Raw genomic sequence first — 23275 nt, forward strand, 5'->3', positions numbered from 1 at the left:
AGTGGGGGCCTGGTGGAGGGTGCCCTAAAGTGCTGGGGGGTGGGGGTGCAGGGAGACATGAGTGGGGGCCTGGTGGAGGGTGCCCCTGGATGCTGGGGGGTGGGGGTACTGGGAGACATGCGTTGGTGTGCAGTAGTGCAAGGTGACATGTGAGTTGGCTGGGGGGCATGGCCATGGTGGATGGGCTGCCTGCGGGACATGTGCAGGGGTGCAGGGTAGTCCCCTCTGGTGTGGGCCGCCTGCAGGGGCCGTGGAGGGTGTAGAGGGAACAGCTGGGAGGACCCACACGGCCAATTCACGTGTGGGACTCCCCGGCACCCTCGAAATGCACGTAGGCTGCTGGATTCGCGTGTGGAATTTGCCGCGCAGCCAGAGTACACATACCCTGCTGAAATTGCGTGTGGAACTTCACGCACACACCGAAATACACGTACCCTGCTAATTCGCGTGGGAAACTTCACACGCACCCCGGAATACACGTGCCCAGGCCAATCGCGTGTGGAACTTCCCGCGAACCCCGTAATACACGCACACGCTATTTTTCACACAGCGGGTGTCCGTGTTTGTCAGTACCCCTTTGCACCTCATTTGTCCTAGAGGGCCACTGTATGGACCATTCATCATAGCTGTATATGGGTGCTTTTTGTTAGCGCACATTTTGGCGTACATTTATTTCAGGCGCAGGGACACTACCGCCTGCTTTCTTGTGGCGTACTTGTTTGGCCCTGTGCGCGTCTTTGACCATGCGCTGGTTTGCCCTATTCGATTCCATGAATACGAGTTGTAGGCGAGCATGTGGGTGTTCCGCGCACTTGCCTCCTGTACTTCCCCCGTGACGCCCATATTTTCACGCGTTGTTCCCTATTCCGAGTGTTACGCCCCGTGTTCCGCCTACTTTTGTGATATGTGCCGCGCTATGTGCGATTTCGCAGCGGCCGTGGCGCACGCCGTTGGATGACCTGTGCGCCGGCGTGCTCCGCGCACTTTTTCAGCGCACATCCAATATTTTCCTCGCGCACGACTTCCATGAATCGATGTGTGCTGGTTTCCCTGCGATTTTCGCAGTTGCACTGCGATTTTCGCACTTTTACTGCGAATCGCACGTTTTGGCACCTCTGTGCCAGAATTTTCGGCACACATTAATTCCATGAATCGGCCTGTAAATGCGGTAATTCATTGTTCTTCTGACGCAGTGCGTTTGACGATTTCACCACAGCAACTTTCAGTTTCCCAATTCTTGGCTAGACCTTTGCCGCCTGAATTCAGTGGTATACCAGAGTGTTTATGAGCAATTGACGACAATGATGTCGGTGTTTTACAGATTGAGCCTGTTAAAATAGTTTTGAAACATGGAGTAAAGCTACCACGTATTCCACAATATAAAATTTCAGTCTAGGGTGAGCAAGCTTTGAAATGCATCGTCTCCGATTTTGTGCATCGAGGGGTGATTGCGGAAATCGCAGGTAGTTTGTGCAATAGTCCAATTTTGCCTGTGTAAAAAAAGGCGATAATGCAATTCCATTTCGTTTCATAATTGATCTACGTGCCATCAATAAGGTCGTCGCTCCACAATTTCCAATTGTGTCTGATGTGACGACGATATTAACTATGATTCCGGCTTCAGCTACTTACTTTAATGTTGTGGATCTAAAGAATGCTTTCTTAAGTATTCCTATACACAAAGACAGTAGATATTTGTCGCGTTCACCTTAGGGGGACGCTCGTTCACCTTTACCCGTGCACCGCAAGGTATATATAGTAGGGCTTTGAAAGAACAGCTTGATACTCTTGAATTGCCCTCTACTTGTACACTGCTTCAATATGTTGATGACTTGCTTTTAGCTGCCGACTCAGTGAGCGCTTGTAAGAGGGCACTGTGTTTTTACTTATACACTTGGCTAAACATGGACACAAAGCTTCGCTTAAAAAATTTCAATATTGTTGTCAGGTGGTCGCCTATTTAGTCTATCTCCTGTCAACGGAGGGAAGAAGATTGACGCCTGAGCGGATAAAACTCATTTCTAGCATGTCTGTCCCAAATACACAGAGGGAAGTCAGAGCCTTGATAGGTATGGCTTCTTACTGTAGGCAGTGGATCCCCGGTTTTTCACTAGTGATTAAGCCGATATTGGCTTTGACGAGGAAGGGCATTTCTTCGCCATTGCCATGGAACATGGAGCACCAGCGTGCATTTGATCTGCTCAAGACTGCATTGTGCTTGGCACCGGTTTTAGGCACACCAAACTATGAAAAGGCCTTTGTGTTGTTTGTGCATGAATGTGATGGATCTGCTTTGGCTGTATTAACGCAGGAACATGGAGTGAAGAATAGGCTATGCGGTTACTTTTCTTCCGCCCTTGATCCTGTAGCATGCGCTTTGCCAAGATGTTTGCGAGCTGTCGCTGCTGCTGCTGCGTCTGTAAAACAGAGTGAGGGAATGGTCCTAGGCCATCCTCTAACCCTGATGGTGCCTCACTCTGTAGATGTTCTATTGAACAGAACTCAAACGCAACACCTCACTTCCGCACGGTTGACGAGATATGAATTGATCTTGTTTGCTCCTCACATACAAATTAAGAGGTGTTGTGTTCTTAATCCGGCTGAACTCTTACCTTTCCCGCAAGGTACTGCTTGCAATTACGAAGAGTCACATGACTGTCTGTACACTACCGAACAAGAGACAAAGGGTAAAATTGACCTAAAAGACACTCCTTTGAACAATCCACAAGGGGAACTGTTTTGTGATGGCTCCTGCTTCAAACTTCCGGATGGTACATCCATAGCTGCTTATGCAACCACCACATTAAGCACGGTCGTGGAAACCAAGAGAATCACGCATAACTCTGCGCAGGCCGCAGAGATTATAGCATTGACCCGAACTTGTGAACTTTCCGAAGGGCTTACAGTAAACATATATACTGACAGTCCGTATGCCTTTGGGGTGGTTCACAACTTTGGTAGACTTTGGTCAGAAAGAGGGTTCTTAACTTCAAACGGTACAAAGATCCAACATGGCTCCCTAATAGTACAACTGCTCTCAGCGCTTGCACTTCCCACTCAGCTGTCGTAAAATGTCAGCACATCAAAAGATTGTAGATGATATAGGAAAAGGGAACGCTTTCACTGATCAGATAGCTAAACACACTGCCACCGATTTCTCTGCAGATGTATACATTTCAAGAGGGACTGTAAATCCCTATGCAATGGATGAGGGTGTTGAGTCTGTAAGGGACATCCAAGCCGATGACACATTAAATGAGTCCAAGAAATGGGCTGATGGCTTGGGGAAACTTGATGATGATGGGTGTTGGGTGGATATAGTCGGAGGGAAATGGCTACTTCCTGACGCATAAATAATGATGATGGTCGTCATGGCTCATGGCCCTACACATATATGTGCCCGGAAACTTACAAAAGTGTTGGAGAAAGTTTGGGCGAATGACAAAATCCTTAAAATAGCTGAACGATATGTTCAGAACTGCAAGATCTGTTTACAGCACAATGTGGGAAAGGGTACATCACCTCCTAGGGGAAGTTTTGGTCCACCTTCTGTCCCCTTTGAGGTCATACACTTTGATTTTATCGAAATGGAACGGTGCAATAATTTGAAATATGTGTTAGTTGTCATTTGTGCTTTCAGCAAATGGGTTGAGGCTTTTCCTGTTAAAGACGCTACAGCCATGGCTACTGCAAAAACGATATTAAAGGAGTACTTTCCTAGGTTCGGGCTACCAAGAGTCATCTGGTTGGACAATGGTCCACACTTTGTTGCTGCTGTAATTCTGCAGATATGTGCGGCACTACAGATTGACAAACAGTTCCATTCGGCCAGACACGCCCAGCGTGCCGGACTAGTAGAAAGACACAACAGCATCATCAAGAACAAGCTCGCTAAGACGTGTGCCGGCACCAAACTAAAATGGCCGGACGCCTTACCGATCGTGTTACTAGCCGTGCTTACAACCACTCAAACTAAGACTGGGCTCTCTCCATTTGAGGTGTTAATGGGGAGACATGCGAATATCTGGAACCTTCCGAAATGTCGTTCTTTGAAAAATGTCGAAAATGTACTTCTTTCAGATTACTATAGCCAGTTGACTAAAAACCTGTATTTGATTTATCACCAGGTGCGAGAGGCTTTACCTGTACGATACGAGGGCCCAGGTCATAGCATTCGGCCCGGTGACTGGGTGTTGACGAAGGCATTTGAGCGATTTTCTTGCCTTGCACCTCGATGGCGGGCCCATTCCAGGTCCTGCTGGTCACACAGACGGCGGTGCGGGTCACAGGCAAAAAAAACTGGATCCACGCGATCCACGTTAAGAGGATTCCACGCCAAGTGCCATACGATACAGAAGAAACAAAACCCCTCACCAATACTTCAACCAACGATCCAGAAGCAGTAAACAGCATTGAGAGTGCATCATAGATTCTCTCTGAGCCTGTGAGGCCTGGGGAAACAGCCATCTTGTCTCCACACTCTCCAAAAGTTTTGCTTCCGGAAACTGTTGTTCCGGATCTTGCATCTTCACTTGCTCTTGATACTTCACTTCCAACGAGAAGTGACGACACGTTGTTCTTGGATCAATCAGTACCAGTGACAACGAGGTACTATTTGCGTCCAAGGAAATAGACTTATGGCACGGTTCGGCTGTGCATTCGAAGAAAGAGGAAAAATCATTAAGGGCTTGCTTTTTGCCCAAGTAATTGTTTGAAAAAGGGGATTCTGTTAGCTACTGTTGTGGAAGGACTAAGAAGTCACTCGGCCGGGAGGCCGCCAGCCAAAAACACTGGGGTTTTTCGTTTGAAGACTGCAATGCCTGCAACCGATACCGCTCGTACAGGACTGATAAATGATCGTGTGACCAGCTATGAGAATGGACAAACTGTTTGGGCCCCGAAAACGTACTGCTGTCTTTTCATAATGTCAATTGGTTTTATAATAGTAATTCTTTTAGGCTTTTGGTACCTGGAAGAAGTGCATCCATTCGAAACCGTGTTACCGACTGAAAATGTACTCCACTATTACTCATCATGAATGCTACACATGCCATTTTTAATAAGTCCAACTGTTGGATCTATTTGCATTTACCGCAACACGGGGATGAGGGGCTGGGTTGGTATATTCATCCTTTACCTTTGACAACTGCTTGCTATGCTTCTCTTAGAGCACTGTTCCTTGGCCGATGGAACGATTGAATCTCAGGGAACTTTGACAGTACTAATTTGAATAGTTTTGAGAAAATGTGTTCTTACGCCCCTGGGATGCTCGCTTTTCGCGAATAGGAGCAGGCTCAAAGTTGCTTCTATTAGGCCTTCTGATAAATTGTCTCGTCCTTTCCAATATTTGATTTCCTTTAAAATGGCTCTTATAGGCAATAAGGATGCCATGCCTCCTTCTTACACTGTTAATTATAGCCCCAATTCAGTTTCTTTCTGCATACAGAGGAATGTTACTCAGTCAAAGGGAAATTTAGTGGTTGCGCCAACCTTGCGATTTGACTGGGGAAGACAGACCTTTGTATGTAGGCGAACCTGTCTACTTTGTTTGCGGTAATGTAGCATTTCCATGGTTACCCAGGGATTGGCAGGGAACCTGTTATCCATGGATCCTGTTGCCTGGGGTGTTCATAGCTAGTACAGTAGAGGTTTCAAAGGCTCGTCCACGGCGAGACGAGAATGATGACACTCCAGCACAGGTCTTGGGAGATGTAGCAAAATCATTTGTGCCATTTTGGGGCCAGATAGCGAATTCAGAAGATATCAGAAGACTAGCGAGAGTACTGGAGAGAACCATCAACCGGACCACGGACATACTCTATAATATGACATTAGAACAGAAAGCGGTAAGACTAGTAGCGCTCCAGAACCGGATGGCATTAGATGTCATTCTGGCTGAACGTGGTGGAGTGTGTAAATTAGTGGGGTCCGCTTGCTGTGTTTTCGTGCCAGATTCCTCCTCAATTATCATCAAGGCAATACAGAATTTGCACGTCCTTAGTTCAGAAGTGCATGTTCCCGAGGGGAACTGGAATCTTAGCACTTGGTTCTGGGACTTCTTGCGATCTTGGGGTTGGAAGGTACTTTCGGTCTTACTGATCATTTTGGGAATTCTGTTGTTTCTTTGCTGTTGTATCCAGTGTCTACCAAGTATATGTTCGATGCTAGGAGGATGTTGCGCATAAGCGATAGGTACGATAGGACATAGAGTGTATGCCCCAGATAAAACCTCCAAGGAATACGTGTTAAAAGAAATTTTAGCGAATGACCTGATGGCAATAGATATTTCTGACAGCGATTGAGGGTGCATGGACGGTGATGCATGGAGTTATTTGCAAGGAGATTAGAAGTAGTTTAGCACTTGGCATAGGCCAAAAGGAGGGCTTGCCAAACAAGAAATTATATCGTACCTCCTATTTCAACAAATATATGTATATTGGCCTACACCAAGCTGCTTGTAAGCCACTTGCGAAGAAATCAGTGTTGCAAGGTCCTGACCTTAGAATCAATGTAAGCCAACATTTTATGTCAATCCGCCATTTTAGGTTCTCTCTGTAAAGTCACCCTGTGAGTCAAAATGGTGGAAGATGTCATTCCGAAATACAACATGGCCGTCTTGACCTCTGTGTGTAATTAATATGTAACTTGCCTGCAGGTCACTTGTTGGGGTCGTGAACTGAGACCCTGTCCTTCGCTGACCTGTGTGTAAAAGATTACTTGCGCCAATTAAACTAATCCGCGGGCATATGTTAAGAACAATGTATCCAAATACTGAACCAAGAACACTTGTTTAACTACATTGTATTAATGTTTGAGAAGTCCTTAATGAGAAATCCTAAAATACACTGTTACCGTGTAGGCTTGTTGACGTATGTATTAAAGGCAAACCGGTTGCATGTAGATGGATGAACTCGGCATGAACCCTAGATCAGTAATGTATTAGAGGAATATTAACCCTAAGTAGGGTTGGACATCATGTTCGCAAATGGTATAAAAGAGCAACAAATTCTAATGTACAGCGTCTCTCAATGAACACACTGAACCATGCTGGAGTTCATTGTGTTGTACTGAGGGCCGATAGCTATCTGTTACTTTTCTTGGAAAACTGTTCAGTATAAAATAGAAAGATCTCTGTATGTTCCTTTGTAACCCATGTTCTGTGTATTTCCTTGTGAGGTACTCAGCCTCGATATTTTGATTTTGTTTTCACACAAACACTTTGGGAGAAACGTTTGCATGTGCGGTGCCCTAAATCACTGGTCCGCCCATTAACATCCTGCACTCTGACATGAATATACGAGTTACACTGAATACTGACTGGAACAGGTTGACACTGATAGGGACATTCAGAGAAAAGGTTGCGTCCTGTCTCCTTTTTTGTTTAACTTTTATATTTTGGACATTAAGGGTGCATTCTCAGAGACAAAGTTGTTCCCCCATCTATGGGGGCTTCATCGGTTTCATGGTTGACCTATTCGGACGACTTGGTCTTCTTGGATTACACACCAATTGGGCTACATGGGCAGCTGATAGATTGTGAACCTTCTATTAGAAGAAATGAATTGGAAATCAATTCAGTACAATCTAAAATCATGATACTTTCTAATTTTAGGAAAAAACCCAAATTGTCCTGGTATTTGAAAGGGGAAAAATTGAAGTTGTTGGCCAGATGACTTCTTTGGGTTTTGTGTTACTTGGGAGAATTTCTAAAAAGAAGACGTATGACAGAGTTTATGCCAAAACATTAGTCCTTGCAATTCAAACGAAAAGACTGCATAGAAAATGTGTCTGGTTCTCAATGTAACTGCGTATTCATTTCTATAAAGCAGGTGGTTCCCTCCGCTGCATATGGGGCAGAGACGTTGGGCATGTTGGATCATATCATGTGGCCAAAGGTCAAGGGTACGTTTTGGATGTATGTACTTCAACCTGCTGAAGGTAGTTCCTGCACCAATTATCTATTTCAAACTCAGCCTTTTTTCCATTGAGGCAATTGTCATTTGGGAAATAATGTCACTTTATAGGAACATTTTAGATCCACTGTATAAGTCAGGTTTAGCAATCTAAACCATACAATTTCAAATCAGGATCTTAAGTAATGGAAGCATTTTGTAAATACCAGTTTAGCTAACTAAACGGAACAGATCAAAGCTTAATTAGACAACCTAATACATGCAAGCTTCCTGGATTTTTGGGATATATATTCTATAGCTTTACAGTGTGGCTCAAGGTGCAGAGCACAATGAATGTTTATTAAAGGGTGATTTGCATGGGCGCATGTTGGATCTATTCATGAAACAACTCTCATTAGTGAAGCTTAACAGTGCAACACTGAGGGACAATCCCCCCAAAATGACTTTTAGATTTTGCTCCAGAGAGTCACTGTTGAAGTATTGCCAAGTTGACTGTTTTTCGTATACCTATATTAATGATTTCCAAGTATGTATAATACCTGAAAGTGACCATAACCCTATTAAGCTGATGTGGAATGCAGGGGTTGCTACACATTTTAGCTCTGTTATTAATGTGCCAAAAGGGGAAAACACACCCTCTGTAAAATTGCCCAAAATAGCACTGGAGTGAACAGCGGTCGGGGAAGATATTAATACCCTGGCTACCGCTACATGACCTGACACGCCTCATATGGGCAAGAGATTAGATCTTTTGAGGAGTTGGTCTCTCTTTTTTCCAGGGACTATTGTCCAAATACACATATTATAACCTTGGTCCCCAAAGAATCGTGCCAGATGTGCCATGGTTTTATAAGGAATGCTTAAGGGCAAAACGTGAGCACCTTCTGGGCAGTAAGGTGTAAGAAAAAAGTTTGATGGGGAAATTGCATGAGCTAAAATCCAGTTGTAAAAATATGTTAAAAACTAAGAAACACGCCTGTATTGAATCGCACTGGAATCGATTAGATAGAATGGTTCCCACTGGGATCGATTAGATAGAATGGTTAAGGGGAATAATATCAAGGGATTTTGGGTCTAACAAAGGAAATGATGGTGACCTGATCTCTCCAATGTCCTGGACCTTGCATTACAAAGAGGTTTTGTTTAAATCCTCTCCAGCAGTGCCACAATCTATATGGAACCGATTTTTTTTCTGCCACAGTTATGTTTAGATTAGAGGAGGTGTGGAAGGCAATTCATGCTTTGAAAGAGAGAAAGTCACCGGAAGTGATGGTATTATGCCAATGGCCTATAAATGGCTGTATGATTGGTGTGCTCCTATTTTATTGTGTGTTTTTAATGTGATTGCGCAAACAATGGTGTTTCCAGTATCTTGGCCCAAGAGAATAATTAACCCTTTGTTTAAAAAGGGCTCTCATCACGACCCCCAATGTTATTGCCCAATATCCCTTCGGTATACGGCTTGTAAGCTCTTTGCAAGGTGCCTCGCACTAAGACTGGAGGTTTGGGTGAGCTCAAATTATATACTGCTGTGCTAAAAGGGCGATTTCAGGAGTGGTTATGGGACAATCAATCATTGCTTTCTCTTAAACAGAATATTAGAGAAATATGTGGGAATTAGGAAGAGTAAGATCTTTGCCGCCTTTATGGACCTGCCAAAGTTCTTCGATTCACTTGACAGATCCACCCTTTGGAATAAATTACACAAACCTGGAGTCCCAAGAAATCTTTTGCAATTAATTACTTGCCTGTACTCCAAAGCATCAGCATTTGCACGCAGCTGCAGCCCTGGCTAACCGATTCATTTTGATTCCAATATGGTTGTGAGGCAAGGCTGCACACTGGCTCCCATGCTATTTATAAAATTTTGATCAGATTTGTATCCTATCTGTCATCAGGTCCTTTTGCTTCTGCCAATAATAAATGGATGTAGCTATCCCGTGCTTCTGTGCGCGGACGATACAGTTCTACTAGACCTCACACTAAAAGGGCTAGGTCTTAGCATACGTTATTCTGCAGGCTACTTCAAAACAAACTAATGGTTTGTCCTTGAATCTGTCATAAACCAAAATTGGTACATTTGGTTCTAAAAAATGTGATTGTGGGCCTCATTACAAGTACTCCGGTCCAGAATTAACACTGCCGGTAAAACCATACCGGCACCGTTTCCATGTCCGCCCAATCATGACCCACGGCCCCGGTAATAGCACCACCCTAAACCGCCACCGCGGAAATAGGGGTCCCGTTAAGTCCGTCTGCACGAAAACCTCTCCGTTACCGTCAACACGAAACACCATGAGCATCACAACTAGCGCGGACACGGAAATACCGGCAAAAAATGGCGTCAATACCGTGATCACGGTGGCGGAACCGCCGCCACCGCGAACATGGCGTTATACACTGCCTGCTGAACTGAATCAGGGCACAGGTGCACCAAATCAGCCCAGCTGGACCTAGCAGGCCACTGGGAGCCTACAAAAGGGCCACACCCAGCCCAACACAACACAGAACCATGCAGGCAGCAGGTCTAGTAGCACTGGGACTGGGCCTACTCAACCAACAGGCAGCACTGCACATGGTGGCAGTAATGGCGCAGAGGAGGAGGCGTAGGCGGAGGAGGCGCAGGCAGCAACCAGCCAACCCTGCAGCCATGGCAAACCCCATTGCCCAGCCAGCCCGACCCCGCCGCCAGCCAGCAATACCACGCATCAGGGCCTCACCCTGGAACCTCACCCCAGGACAGATCCACACACTATACCGGCTGGACCGTGCAACAATCCTGCACATCACCGCCATGATTGAGGACAACATCAGCAGCCAAATTGACACCCCCACCGCCACCCCCCCCTCTTGAAGGTTGTCTCAGTACTGCATTTCCCTGGCACTGGCACCTATGAACACACGGTTGGTGAGCTGCACGGCATATCACAACCATGTTTCTCCAAAATCCTGGTACAGGTACTGGATGCCCTGTTGCGCCATGTGCCGGAACACATAGCCCTACCCCGCACCCTCCCCGAGGTCATTACCACCAAGTTGGCCTTCCATGCCATAGCAGGCATGCCAAATTGCATAGGCGCAGTTGACTGCACCCACGTTGAGCTGACAGTACGACGTGCAATTGAGGCGGTTTTCCGCAATAGGAAACAGTATCACTCTTTGAATGTCCAGATGGTTTGTGATGCCTGCCATGCAACTGATTACACACTGCTGCGCACGTTTCCCAGGCTCATCACATGCCTCAATGGTACTGCGTAATTCCACGTTGCCATGGTACATGGAACGCTATGCCGGACAAAGCACATGGCTATTGGGTGAGTACAGCTGACGATGCTACAATCCTGTCGAAGTGGTGTGTGTGTGTCCAGGCCAATGAGCATTGTGAGTGTGCCGCTGTGACCGCACATGCATCACCCCCCTTCCATCTACCAAATACACAGCGGATGCCAAACATCATGAAGGCAGACATGACAGGGCACCACAATGTGCCCGTGCACACGCTGGCACAGCCAATCCCGTCACTGTCCCATGAACCCTGTGCCACTGCAGACACCCACCCTCAATTGAAACACTGCCTCAAAAGGCACGAGAGGCGTGTAAATGAGACGACGTATATTTACTACTTCCGTACAGTGGAGTCACTCTGCCATGTGTGGACAGCACTGCACCGTGACATGCACACAATCAAATGTCACCCGCAGGGCACAGTAAACATGCAAGTTAATGTGTAGGCCCATATCCAGTCAGCGACATACATCGTGATGCCCAAAACATACCTCCATACACTGCATGGTACATATGCATGAATGAATGATGATACAAGAATGCACAGCAGCAGATGAGGACATGATGCCACAAACACTGACATGTTCCCCCATCTACATCCCATGTAGGTGATGCGGGATATGCACTCACGGCATGGATGATGACACCTGTACGGAGACCAAGGAACAGGCATGAAGAGGCATACAATAGGGCACATATCCGCACACGTGGAATGATTGAGAGGACATTTGGACTGCTGAAGGCCCGTTTCCGCTGTCTGAGCAGATCTGGCGGATCACTGCTGTACAGCCCAGTGAAGACGGGTAAAATCACGCTCGTATGTGCCATGCTGCACAATATATGCCTGCGCAGGAACATCCCAATGCCACCAGACGCAGATGAGGAAGATGGGGATGGGGATGGGGATGGAGATGGGGATGGGGATGGGGATGGAGATGGGGATGGGATGGCACCGCGTCCCCCCTTGGGGGTCCACATGATGGCCAGAGAGCACGGGATGCCCTGATTCGCATTTACTTTTGAGTCACAGCACATTCACAGAAATGCACGAACATGGTGACGACAATGAATTAATAGTTGCACTGCAAAATAAATGATCATTGTCCACACATGTATGTCTTGATTCGAAATGGTGATGTATTGATGTAATAACAACAGGGAAGGAGGTGCATTGGTTAGGGAAGCTGTACACCCGGGGCCACCCACCACCCAAACGTGCCCACCCCCACCCAGACCCCATTGTTCAAACCCCCAAAACTACCTACCCCACCACCCAAATGTGCCCACCCCTCTCACACCCTTGTAGTCCACATGTGTCCTGCACTGCCCCACACACATGCCATCACTTCCGTGTGCGGTTCTGTGCCTGTGCAACCTTGCCTGAGGGACCCGTTAGCCTACTCGAGCGCCTCCTTGGACTAGCAGTAGTGGAGCTGGATGGGGTGGTTGTGTTTGATTGGGCAGAATCTGGGATTGAGGGCATCCGTGCCAGATTTGCCTGTTGGCCAACCAACATGGCCTCTACAAGCCTGGAGTTGTGGTCGTTGCCCTCCCGCACATGGCGTGCAAGGGTTACTATAGTGCTCGCAAAGAGTCCGATGGACCTCGACAGGCGACGCACTGAGGCGCTGTAGCTCTCCCTCTGCAGCCTGGATTCCTCTAGCTGCCTCTCCACCTGCTGGGTGAGGGTAGCCTGCTGGTCCTCCATCCGCTGCATGCGGGCATTCAGTTCGGCCATGGATGGGGTGGGCGACCTCATGGGACTCCCCAGTGATGTGGGGCTGAACCCCAGCTCGTGGAAGGAGCCCAGGTCTTCCAATGTGGGCATCTCCCCCTGTGGCCCCGTTTCCGAGTGCTCTTGCGGGGCTCTGTTATCACTGCAGGCCGCCCCCTCTGCAGTGCTGCTGCCTTCGGTGTTGTGTTGGGTAGCCATGATAGGTTCCCGTGGAACCTGTCTAGACTCAGCCAGTGTGGAGACGGTGGGGATGTCGGTGGTGGTGGTGGGCCGCACATCTGTAGTGGCTGGTAATGTGGCCAGAGGTGCAGAACTGCCGGCAGCATCCTCCTGTGTGGTGGCGGTGGCTTGTGTACTTGCCGGTGCAGATTGGCTGGCCTGTTGTGCAGTATCACTGTCACTTGAAACGGCTGTGGGGACACAAACCGTTTACAATATCAGCTAGGTGAGGCGGGCCGGGCTCCATCACTGCCTGCAAGCAGTTATGCATCTGCTTTGTGTGCAGGTTTTGCTGCTTAATGGTGTTCAGCAAACCGGATGCAGATTAATGTAGCGGCATGATAGGGTAGTAAGAGTGGGTCGTAGTGTAGAGGGTGTAGTGATTGCTGTATTTGTGTGAGGGAAGTGCAGGATGCTGTTGCAAGAGTTGGAAGATGCTTTGGGGTAGAGAGTGTAACCTTTGCATTGGCACAGACTTAACATTGCTTGAGAACAGCATAAGAAATCAACATAGAGAAATATCTATTCAACCAAACAGAAATATCTATTCAACCAAAACAGTAGTAGTCAAACACTGATATATCACATTGTGCTTAATGTCAGTAAAAGTGTTGGCTATGACCCAACTATTCGTGCAACCAATGGCTTGTGAATGGATTGTAAGACTGTACAATTCAAAGATGGACATGCGCTCGTAAACCTTTTCTTGTCTTTGTATTGGTGCTTTATTGCACACTACATTGCAAACACATATGCTTCGCAGGGCAGAGTTTGTGAGTGATGATGGAGGGACTGGAGAGGCCACAGGAAATTCACAGCTGAACCAGAAGGCAGATTTTTGGATGCCAACTCAAGGAAGGGAGAGAGAGAAGGAAGCAGGAGGTGGAGTTGCAGGGAACTTTCTCATCTGAGTCAGAAGGACACGTTCCAGTTTGTGGCTAAGAGGTGGGAGAGGGAAGTAAGTGGAAGAGTGTTGAAGAGAGAGGGGATTGTGGGTTTATTTACACGAGGGAAAGAGAAAGGAGACAAAGAAAACGGTACAGCCCTGTAGAGTGCTCCGATCCTCTGGAGCTAGGTTTGCGCTATAAACAATAAAATAAAATGTAATGGATATGTAGATGAAGGCGGAGATAATGGCAGCCGAGGCATTGCACTGGAGGAAGAAATACCATGATAATGGGAATCAGAGTTCAATTTAAAATGGTGTGGAGCCAGGAAGTCACAAGGCGGTGAGCAGCTGCAGGAAATAATACAAAGTTCGGCAGATATAAAGGGCTTCAAGTGCACTTTGTATCTAAGACTGTCAATAAATCTTAGACTAAGAATAGAAAGCATTTATCATGACATGTAAAGCTGAGGTGTTGCTAGGCCTGGAAAAGATCTGGGGCTAAGCTAATGTTGGAACTGTCGGGACTTGGGACTGGCTAGCCTTTTGGTCGTAGTCTCCGAGCTTTTATCTGGGCTACAATCAAAAGACCCAGGGCTATAGCCCCTCAGCACCCTCCTAGCAACGTCTCTGGGTTCAGTGCTGGTCACACGGCCATTTGGGGCTAGCTATCCTTTTGGTCGTAGTCTCCAAGCTTTTATCCGGGGCTACAATCAAAAGACCCAGGGCTATAGCCCCTCAGCACCCCCTAGCAACGCCTCTGGGTTCAGTGCTGGTCACACGGCCATGCAACGTTTCCCAGTCAGATATAGAAAGATATTTAAGGAATGGCTCCCACTTGCTTCGTATGCGCAAGACATTCAGATACTGATTTGCATGATTCGGGGAGACGGAAGGTTACTGTTTGGACCTCAGTGGTGATACATATCTATAGCCTTCGTTGCAGCAATGCTAGGATGAGTGTCACCTTAGTGCCCATGCAGGGTACAGCAAGAGAGAAAGGATCCAAGAAACCAATTTTTTCCCAGCCATATTTTCCACATTTTGACCCAAAGCTCCAAAATGTGAGGGCAATAAACATGCACGTGATATAGATAACCTGACTGACATGCGATCATCACAGGTCATTAGATTTTAGACCAATGTCCTGCAAGAATGTTGGTGTAAGCTATTTGTAGTTAATGTCCAATAGGCGGGAGCTACTCAGGTGGTGATGTCAATGAGTTTGAGTTTTTTTTGGGCAGTTATTTGCTATTTATATAAATCAAAATGAGCAACATATGTATTTGCCATGATAGTAATAACTGCACAAACATTTTTATTTCATTATTTGTTTATTAGTAGCTGTCTCCTAAAAATTGTCATGCATATCAGAATGTAGGAAACCAATCGAGACAATCAATGCGAAGTCTGACACTGCTTGCTATCCACCCGTGCCCAGTAATCTGGTGTGTAGCTTGAAACAGCAACATCCCTCAGATGTGTCAGACGGGATCAACGTTTTGATTTCAGAAAGTTCATGTCTGAAAAAGGCTGATTCGCAGAGATAGGCAATCTAAGCAGTGCACATCATATGTTTCAGTGGATTCGCTATAGCGTCTGCCAATATTATTTAAATGACATGAGAAGAGCTAATGTGATTTCTCTTCCTGTGTAAGTAAATCAATTGAGTTGAACAAATACCACAGAGCGGATCATGTTGAAAAACACTGGACGCCCTGCTGAAGGTGTGTGGGAGCCTAGTCCGATGGGCACAAACCCCTTAAAGAGTAAGGATATCTGTGCGAAGATCAGGAGAGCAAACACTGTTGACATTTGGGTGGGGGGCAATATTAACTTTACGATGTACATTTAGGATTGTGACTCTGGAGCAGTTTATCAGCACTACTCTGTGAAATTAGTCTGTTGTCTATGTTGCAAAGTAAAAGAGCTGGGTACAGTGATAATATGTTTGAAGCCTGCTGTAAATAATGTAGGGCCTACAACCCGTAGAAAGGATTGATTCAGTGAGGACTGCCTTTCACTTAGGAAGGATATGTTTTTTAAGATAAGCCTTTACCTTTGGAAAGCATGAGCTAAGAGGATTCCCCAATCCCCTTAGGCTGTCACCCCAGCGTTTGATGAGATTTAGCTGTTTTCCTATGACTGGCAAACCATCACATGTAGGAGATGAAATATGGAGATTTGCTCAAGGACAAACTACCTTTCATACATAGGGGCATATGGATTCTGGGCATTGTCACCTGGACAAAATACTGCATTTCGCATCTGAGAAACATAGAATCTGCCCATTGTTCCAGGGACATAACAATTAATTTGACCCTTTAGATTCTGAGCATTGGCTCACTCATAGGAAGGATGGGTAGCACACATTTACCTGTTGAAATAATGGGTTAGGAGAAATTGCAAGGTACCAGGAACAATGCGTATCTTATTACTTGCTGAATGGGGGCTCGATGGATTTATAGAGGTTTAGAGAATCTGTCCCATTTAAGAAGGGGGATTGAGGGAATTTTATCAGGTACAAAAACAATATTTCCCTTGCATGAAGGAATTCTGGGAATCTGCCTGTGGTCAAAGGACCTTTCAACTATAGGAAGAATGGGGCTGTGTGATTTTGCCCATGGAAAAGGAACCTGCTACCTGTAGAAAGAATGGGCTCTGTGGATCAGCATGAGGAGAGAACCTGGCATTAAAATGTGAAATTGTGCCAGTAAGAGCTAAACAAATACAAGGCTACCTGGGGCCGGCACCACTCTATCTTCAACACTTCCTGAACAAATACTCTTCTTCTATACTCCTTTGTTCTTCCAGCACCAACTCTCTGCGTGTGAAACGCTTTGCTAAACAGAGAGCCGGGGGCGATCACTTTCCTCGGCTGGCACCCTCCTGTGGAACAACCTCTCTCTCCTTCTGTGTCTTGAGCAAGACCTCCTTCACTTCTGAAAAAGCCTCAAGACCTTTCTCTTTACCTCCTCCTTCTCCTCTCTTTCTTGCTAATCTTACAGCAGCATGACGAATGTGTAGGTTCCTTATTTGTCCTCAGAGCCCTAACATCCCACATCTCTCATCACAGCTGCTGTCGTTCTACTGCACTTACTTAGCTCACCCACTGATCGTTCATCTTCTCCTCTTAGCACTTACCCTGAGCCCTTTTTCATGAGCATCCATGAAACCTTATCCCTCACCTCTTCCCCCTATGCACTTGCACGTTTCGAACACTCACAAGGCATAGTTGGTTGTTGTACTATTAATGCAATTATTTATCCTTGCTGCAATTCATTGTCCTCTGTCCCCACCCCGTTTGCCCTGTGGGTGCTTTGAAACGGTTTTGCTGATTGTATAAGTGCCTAATAAGTGACCAATAAATAAATAAATAAATATTGTTATGTTGGAAAAAAAGGTTCTGAAAATTATCAAAGAGGTGGTGAGCCAGTGAGAAATATAAAGGATGGTTTCTGGGGAGTGGTACCAAAATAACCATCTATTTACTTGTGGGAGGGATGGGTTTTGCGAATTCACCAGAGAAAGAGGCAGAGAAATGTGTTGCCTGTAGGCAGGATGGTTGTGGAAATTTAGAAAATTAAACAGCGATCAAGAACTTGCGAGGAACAGAAAGAGTGGCTTAATTACTCAATGTGGGCTCCCACAACACCTTATTCAACTAGCCACAGTCAGAGATAAGCCAGGCTTCCCCAGAAAGCACCCCTAGCTTCACATGGGCAGCATGGGCCAGCCTCAAGTATTACCTCTGCCAGATGTGCCAGAGATTAATGACCCACAAGTACAATGCAAGTAAGAAATACAAAAAACATGTTTACGAATATATGAATGAGATTAACACAGGGAACGCATTCTCGTACCTGTAGGAAGGATGGATTCTGGGATTCGTTAGCTAGAGATATCAAATCTGTCACTTAGAGGAACAACATTTTTTGTTTCCAACTAAGAACATACAACTTGTCACCTGTAGTGGGGACAGTTTCTAATCAGTCACCCAGGGATATAAAATTGCTCAGGTGAAGCAAAACTGGGTTCTGTGGGTTCATACAGATGGAGAAACAACTGTTGACCCTGGAAAAGATGGGTTTCATCTGGGAAGGATAATATTCCCTCTGAAGACTGGGTACTTTGCCTGCAGGAAGGACAGACATATGATGATTCACACGGGGGGAATAGAACAAGTCACATTTCAGCCATTTGTATCTTTAGGCTAGACGGTACAGGTTCTAAGACTGACAAGGCCGATTCAGCCTTTCCCCAGTCTGAGGTCTATAAACTAATTACCATTACAAATCATTACAATGATAATAAAAACACCTATTAATGCAAGGCTTAGTGGCTCAGCAGCAGAAAAGGCTACATAAAAACATTATTTTTTAATCTCGTGGCAGATAAACTGTCTAACTGTATAGGCCTCTAGAATTGGCACATAGGTACTGAGCTTCACATGTCTCTGGCTGGGTGGTCCAGAGTGTTGTAACATAGATATCACGCTCCCCCTTCAAGACAGGATGGGCTGAGGTGCTTATCCCAGGGATGCAGAGCCATCCACCTGCAGATGAGGATGAGCTCAGTGGATCAGAGCAGCCATATAATGTCATTCACCTCATATAGTCTATAGGTACAATACGACTGGAAAGTATTTAACAAAGAAACAGAACCTTCTATCTCCATGACTTGATGATTCGGACCTGTTGCCAGGTACAGGGAGTTTGGGAAATTGGCAAAGGGATTTACACCCATATCAGCACCGCATTTAATTGAGAATGGAGGCACTTATTGGAGTTTTACAGGATGCCTAACTGAACACCACACCATTTTAAAGGTTGTAAACTGGGATTGACCAGTCATGCTTCTTGGTCTCTTTCTGGAGGCCTTACATTGAGATTGTTGAATTTACCTGATTATCTGCTCTTTGGCCTCTCTTTTGTTTTAAGGCGTGACCTCTTGGAGGGATTTTGGATGCTAGGGCAATGCAGTACTGGGCCTTTTACTGTACACACTCGTCTAGGAAGAGGCTTTCTGTATTTATGCCCATGCAGTCTTGGTCCTATTTCTAGAGAGATCTTAGATGAAAGGCGAGGTGTACACTCTATTTCCTTATATATTCCTTAGTATTCCTATCAGTGAGGCACCTCCCTCCATCACCATCATCCTCTCAGCTTGTTCCTTGATCTTCTTTCTGCCCACACCTTCCCATGATCCCTTACTATGTTCCATCAGCATCACCCTCAATTCACTTAACTGGTCTAATCTGGCTCGGTGGATAGGGTCTAATAACTTCAACTCTTTATCCTAACAGTCTTGTTTTCTAGGCTCAGCTCTTACCCTGGATATGGGTAGCATATGAGACATGGGTGTATGATGAAAGAAAATCGCATTGCAGAGAAGAACACGGTCTCATGCCTGCAAACCATTTATCCCATTTTGTCCCTAATACTTGCCAAGTGGGCGGGACGCTGGGCTCAGGCAGTGCTTTTAAAGGAATTGGAATTTGACACATGTTTCTTTCAACTCGAGGAGGAATTGATGTTGTTGGCTGTGTTGGAGCTGCTGTTGGCTCTGCTCTCTTATGTCTGAAATTGCCTATGTCTCTGGCTTAGTGATCGGGATCTGTGGTGACGGGCACACTTAGCGAGTTGGCCAGTAGGTCGCACTTGCATGCCATTAGACAGCATTGCATGAGCCTGCCCAACTCAGAAACATATATATAAATGTAACCAGGCTGGTATCAGGGCAGCCCCTGAGCAGCATGCTGTATGTTGAATAAAGTAACAGTAAACTGCAGCAGATGAGACCCAAGAAATACAACAGTCCTCACATGTCAAATATAGGCAGCAGCACATTCAAAGCAAGGTGAACATATTCGGAGAATCTCATCATATGACCATGTGATCGCCAGGCCTGATTAATGTCTGTCAGGGGAACAAAATGAAGGGGCCACCCTGCGAGTCCTCCTGAGATGCTCCTTTGCTCCCAAAAGAAGCGCAGACCACGTCACAGACTGCCAGGGCGTCCTGAAGCATCATACATGTGCAATGCACATAGTGGTCATGCTGCCCTAAGACATGCCACTTCCTGCACTTGGCGAAAGATGTAAGTATATTTTTTAACTAAACCTTACATCTTTCACCTAGCTTAGAAACAAGGGTGCAGGCTCCTGACCGCTGGCGCCCAAACGCACCAGCCGCAATTGTGCGCAGCAGGCAACATTATTACCTGTATGCCACTGGCAGAGGCAGCTTTTGGTGCTGGGGATGGGTGGCTCCTGAGGGGCACTGGCATTGTAATTGATTCAGTGTCACTGGTGGGAGAGGAATATCTTTTAGTGGCGGGGCATTAACCTCTTCCACAAATTAGAGTGTGCAACTGAGCGTAGCGAGAGATCCTTAAGTACGTCAGGAAGGTTTTGCTGGGTTCTCCCGCTGGCAACATTTTTAAAATAATATGTTCAACGTGTGGATTTTACAGCATTATTTTTGTGAAAAATTGACTAAAAGGCCATACAATTCCCAAATGGTTCTCTAGGGTAAAAAATGAAAAAAAATCCAGTAAATGCTAAATTGAAGGCGGGGCGGTGGTCTCCTAGAAAGGGGGATGGCGAATGAGTGATGGGTGTTGCTAAGGGGAGAAGCAGTGCATCCCCAAACAAGAAATCATGAGACCCTGCAAACATGTATTTTGGGTCATGTTGGCATCCAGTCTGCAACTTGTAAATACATCTCTCTAGCTCAGTTCATAAGTAAATCACTGTCCTTGAAATGTCCTCTCACTCAGTATATAAACAATTTAATCAGGCAGGCACATTTTGTGAAAAGTGGTCATTGCATGCAGTGGAACACCAATGTTCGCACTTACATGCTGGTCGATCCCCTGAACACAATTTTCTACTTTTACAAAAATGGAGTGCAAAAGTAAAGAGGAAATACAGGTGAAATCACCTTTGCGTTTTCATTTTAATTTTCATTTTGTAAAAGAAATGTAAGTGGTACCAAGAAAAGACAGCATTTAAAATGGATTTCATTGTAAGCATGTGCTAAATGCAAGCAGATTCTTCATGAATCCATTAATGTTATGTCTGCATGAAAATCTCACATAGATGTAAAATAAATGGTTTTGCAGGCAGAGCAGTAATGATGTGAAGGAAATGTATTTTCCACCTATCTGCCATTCAACCAGCAAACATGCTTTTTAACTATTTCGGAGCCGTAAGAAATGTGTAAAGAGTGGTGTAAGCCTTTTACGTCTTGTTTTTACACTTAGTTTGTTTCTGCACTGCGACTTTTAAAATGAGTTGCAAAAAGTAAATTGCCCACATCCTGTACATAAACAACCAATGGAAAAGGGAAGGGAAACACAAAGTAACCAGCTGCTTTGCATAAATCAAAGAGCACTTTGTGATCATAAGAATGGCAAATGGGTTTTATATTTGATAAATAGTTTTTCAGACTGTGCATTAGGGAAATCTGGGTGCTCTTCCAGGCTAGCTGCCAAGCTCTCATCCATGTTTTTATTGTTGAAAACAACTATGCGACTGAGCTGCCTCGAAAGACAGTTTGCAAATAAATTCTCATCAATAAACCTATAGCAAATTGCTTTTTTAGACTAAACAATATTTCATATAGTTTACATCATGACCCTTTGATTCGTGTTTAACCAACGTAATGGATATTCCGGGCATTTAATTTCCCTACAAAAAAAGGAATCTATTTTATATAAGAATGTTTCAGTGAAAGGGATTGGTAGGATGAAAGCAGGATGCAGAGCTCAAGGACACTATCCTCATTGAGATGGTATCAGGTAATATTATCCCCACCAAAAATATCGCTGTATATATGGTTGTTTACAACGGCCATAGGTGATATTTTTGGTGGGGATAATCTTGGGGGTTTTTGGGAGTGGGGGCAGCGGGGGTGTCCCCCGCTCCTTTAAAAATAATGCAAGGGTGGCGGGGGTGTCCCCCGCAGGTTCCATGCCTTAATATTGCCGCAAAAATATGGCACTATTTTTGTGTGGCGATAGGTTTGCGGGGATATTAACACATGGAACCATTGAGACAGCACAATGTCTTCTGACATCTCCCAGCGACTGCCCTGCAGTGGCAGCAAGACTGGTTCAATGGTCACATGTGTATTCCTGGATACAGTTGCTTAAACAGAAAGTTCCAATTGTCGTAGGAGATATTTTAACCGACTACATCTCATGGGTCTGATTCTTATGCCCCAGCAACCGGCTGTCATGTTAATATCGAAATATAAGCCATGACTGGTGGCTAATGGGATTACACATTTATACAGCAAAGCATTGAATGTCATATTATTTCTAGCTTTCTGAGGTGACTCAGAAAAGAGTTGGTAGATATTAGTGTTCTTGCTGGGTGTACCCATAATAACCTGTGGGACACAGCCCATAAAGTTTCTCCTTAAAACCTCCTGAGAAAAGTTGATACCTTGCTGCAGGGAACAGGAATCCTTCCCAGATGGTGCCCCAGAAACCAGTGCTTCACAGACAGTCCTACCATGACAATCAGGGTGCTGATTACTGGAATTCTTTTGAAGTAGGTAGACTGAGGATGGGGCAGAGTTAGAGATGTTCCGGCCACAGATGGTCTCGTAACACTGAGCCTGCTAGGATTCCATAAACTTCCCATCTCCCATCCCCACCTCCTGCAACAAGGCACTCTGGGTATTGCATTAATAGGCAAAAGACACTTGTTACAGCAGCCTGATTGGACCCATTGTAACAGGTGTGTTCTTGACAAATCCTCTGTAGGAATTTGCCTAAATAATGGGGGTCAGGGGTACTCATCGTTGGACTTCAAGACAAGGAGTATTCACCTGGAGCTCTGTTGGGGATATAATCTATTCCAAATCCTCTGAAATACAGCTGAAGACAGAAGACTCCAAATAAGAGGAAAGCTCTTCTTCCTACTGTCAGAACTGAAGGCAGGAGGGCAGGACTGGAGGCAGAAAGGGCAGAATGCACACAATCCATGGCGTTTGCTATTTAGTGAAAGGAAAGCCTGCTCCTAAACTGTTTAAACACAGGCAACCTTTGCAGACACAAATAAACATTGCGTGGACAAAACCATTGCAGCCCTACAGAAGGCTTCTTTGCCCTTCATGCAGGAAAGACAACACCAGAACTACAATACCCAACAGCACCTGGGCCAAGCTCCATAGAACAGCGGCCACGTTGGGTGTCATGCGCCAGCTCCAACCAGCAAGCTCAGGA

Source organism: Ambystoma mexicanum, chromosome 1p (genome assembly GCF_040938575.1).
Source record: "Ambystoma mexicanum isolate Mex_15411 chromosome 1p, UKY_AmexF1_1, whole genome shotgun sequence".
Taxonomy (NCBI): Eukaryota; Metazoa; Chordata; class Amphibia; order Caudata; family Ambystomatidae; genus Ambystoma; species Ambystoma mexicanum.